Here is a 4,093-nt window from a genome sequence, read left to right on the forward strand (position 1 = left end):
GAGCATTTTGCCAAGACTTTATTCACATGTTAGCTGATTATTCTCTACTGTTAGTAAAATAGTATTCGTTACTATAGCAAAAAATCTGATACAAAACTCATATCAAAAAATCTTTGCTAATGATGATGGCAGAAGTTATACATGTTGTAGAGGAAAGTAATTACACAGAGCTGATAGATGACCCTTAAAAGCACAAACGTTTAAAGATACATGATGCATGGATACCTTAAAAAAACTAATCCCAACAGCTTGAGCAGTTCAACACCATAGATAATACAAAAGTAATGTATTTAATAAGAAGCAAGTCAGAATGTTTTAAAACTAGAACCATTACTAAACAGTAGCTACAAGAGTTTTCTGCAATGAGTGTCTGGCTCTCTGTCGAGTGTCCTCGTGGCTGGTGAAGGCTTAACGTCTTCTTGAGTCTCTGGCACTGGAGTAGGGACTATGGTCCGAGTACTAGCTGGTCTCTCTAGGATTATGATATGAGGCTGTACTCCCAATAGTTGGAGATAAAGGGAACCTGTTTGCATAGTATGGATTCGTGGCGAATACATTTGTGGAAAAGGTATTCGGGGAATAGGGATTCAAGCTATTTGGAAACTGGTTATAGGGGTTAGGGTATGAGGGGTCAATCTATATGTGACTTGGGGAAGAGTATTCTGCAGGGAGTCCAGTTTTGGTTCCGGTGTTTCCTCTGCTGGCCAATCTTTGTCAGTATGGTACCTAGATCATGGAGATCCTGGGACATTAACAGTAAGGGGGTGGGGTCAGTGATGAGAATGTAAAACAATATAATGCCATGAAAATTAAATGTATATCTTTCAACCCCAACCACTATATGGTCTGGCTAGTGCAATAACACACAGCTTGCCTCATAGCTCAAACCTCTGGCCTTCCTGACATGCGCTTGATCCACCTTAATAACAAAACAAGTTTTAAAGGAGACTTTGAGACAGATGAATATGATAAAGACATTCAAAGGGTTATCGTGTATTTTCACTTACTGGAGCTGCCAGACAAAGATATAATGAACCAAGCAGCAAAATGAAGGTGTTCATACTGGGCATTCACCTGTGAGACAATGATTGTTTATTGACAGATATGACAAGTTTTGCTAACCTAGCTTGAGCGTTTCCAATTTCAAAGCAAAATCAAGCATTCCATGAATAAATCATGTCATAAAATCTTAAGTGAAAACTGATGAGAGAAGGCCTCATCAACATTTTGTTCTGCAGACTGTGTTGTAAAATATCAGTTCTAGGTTGATGAGAACCATGAAAGAGTGGCACGAACCTTTGAAAAATGTTTTTGGGCCTTACTCCTGTAGAGTAAAATTGTTGATATGCCAATACACTTGAACCCTTTTAAAATATTTTTTCATGGCCTTTCAGCCAATCAAAATACCACTTACATTCCAACCACATCTATAGGGGTGTTTTCACATTTTGCAACCCCTATCAGAGTTTTATGGTTGACTTGTGGTTTAATTTCTAATTAACTTAAGATTTTTATCTCAACAAATAAGTTTGTCTCATGAAGATGTAATTTACCACATGCAAAAACAATTCCCCACATTGGTATCTTGGTGAAACGGGTACTACCCAAATGTTTATGTCACCATCTTCTAAATTAGGACTACTCTAGGCCAACCTCTGTACTGTAGCATCCAGAACTTTCCGATTCCCTAGTGTCATAGGTGAAGCTGGGAAAATGTTTCATGAGTTTGATATTTTTCAATACAGCCCATCTTTACCTCATTAAAACATTATTTTCAAATGAAACATTGCCATGGGTGTGAGCATACCGCACAAAGGAGGATAGAGAGGGTTGCTTATAGCGGAGGGGGCAGGACAAAAATACAGTTCAAGAACAGGTACTTTACATGTACGTCTCTGTATGGTTGCTGTACTGCTCACCACAAACCTTCAGGTGGTGTTGTATTGGAACAATTGAGACATGTAATCAAAGGTTTTGGTTTCTTGTATGGTCATTTTTGCACAACGTGTTTATCGCTATTGCTCTACAGTGCTGTGTATGACTCATAGGCCAATGCGGTTCCTTTGCAATTAAATGATCTGTTAGGAAATATTTGTGTTATTCATTTTTAAGCAATGTTTGAAAAACGTGGCTGTAAACAGTTCTGATTGGATGATCAAACAGCTACAGAAGTATTTATATTAAGTCTAGGTTGGTTTAGGCAATTCGGGTTTTAAGAATAACAAGAATCATCTCTAAGGTTAGATAATACTCCTCATTTCTATTATAATTATCATTGTTAGATTTATTATTATTTTTGTCTTGTGAATTCAATTTAATATTATTTATCATATAAGGATTAACTACAAAAAAAAAATGCATTGTATTTTTATGATTTTTCTTTTAAAGATAATAAGGTCTGTATTCCCCCTTTAATAAAAAAATCAAGGTTTCCTAATTAAATGCATCCGACACATTCTTATGAGTATGGATTTCATCTGAACAGGTTTCTGAAGCTGTAAGGATGAAAGGCATAGTCGTGTTGCTGGGACTTCTTGTTACATGTCATACTGCCCCGGTAAGTGCGGTGCCAATTGAAACCTTATTTTTAAATGTTTTGTTCTGCAGACTGTGTTGTGAAATATCAGTTCTAGGTTGATGAGAACCATGAAAGAGTGGCACGATCTGCACGTGATAGTGGAGAGGTAATGCAATGTAACATTTTCCTCACTGCAGTTAAAGCAACAAAAAATATATATTTTGAGGGGGTGTTGTAAAAAGGGAACATATATGTACACGGACATAGGCAGTACATTTACACTGCTTTTATACCGTCATGTTTTCTGGATGAATGGATTACAAACTGACAGGTCAGTGGTTGTTTTATAGGGACAGGACTTTCGTCTCTTGATGACTGAGATAAAACAGACCCTATCAAAAGTCAATCAACCGCCTACTCAGGTCCCAGCTGCCCCACAACCCCCTCAAACCCTACCTCTGGATTTGGATATCACCAGGCGGTGATACAGCTCGACAGCATGCTCTCAATTGATGATTTGTCGCCATTTATGAGGTTTGTTTACATAGCAGGTTAGGATAACTAACGTGGCAGATTTGGATAATCAATGTGGCGATTAGGTTAATTAGCGTGGCAGGTTAGGAGAACTAACGCAGCAGGTTAGACTAACTAACATAGCAGATTAGGGGAATGAGGTTAAGGTTAGGAAAATGGTTAAATGCAGACACACCGGTAGGATTACAAACGTTTACAAATCGTTTACTAGGCTACCTAAATTATTGGGATCATCTGGTTACCATCAATGTTTGGAATACATTGATTGAGTTCGTTGACAAACCATACCATTGGATGTCTTTTCACACAGAGATGTATTTGTCAAAGGTCCGTAGTGGGTCTGTGTAAACTATGCGATTAAATTGGAGACAGCTTTATAGCAATGAATGTTCTATTCTCAGCCAAGCCCATCAAAAAAAACTATTTAATTCAATCTAAATTTGAGCAAAATGAGTAGTTTTGTTGTGATTACAAGAAAATCCTAACAATTCAGGTAAAGAGTGCCACGGTCACGCAGAAAAATCTGAATGTTCTATCATAAAGTGAGAATAATTAGTTCCCTGACTGATAAAGCTGCTACTTAGAAATACTATAAAGGTAAATGAATAGATGACATGCACTGCTATAAAGCTGTCTCCAATATAATCTCATAGTTTACACAAACCCCACGCGGACCTTCAACAACAAAAATCTCCATCCCATGGTCTGTTTTGTCAACTAACTCAATGTATTCCAAACACTGGTGGTAACCAAATGATCCCAATAATTTAGGTAGCCTAGTAACTGATGCCCCCCTCTGGTATGTTCTATAGAGCCTTTTCTAGGACATGGCACACTGACGCGCGCAACTCTTGGAGGCAGTAAGAAAGCCAAAGCCAATTCAACATAGCCTACATTTACATTTTATTTACGTCTAAATAAAATAACTTTTTGGGGTTCTCACACACTTACAATGATGGTTTGATTCATGCTTGAACAGTCACTGAAATTATACTTGGTTCTAAGTAATGGTGCCGGAGGTGAGGGCTGTTGTTTTACTGG

This window comes from Salmo salar, chromosome 24 (assembly GCF_965601325.2).
Source record: "Salmo salar chromosome 24, fSalSal1, whole genome shotgun sequence".
NCBI classification, from domain to species: domain Eukaryota; kingdom Metazoa; phylum Chordata; class Actinopteri; order Salmoniformes; family Salmonidae; genus Salmo; species Salmo salar.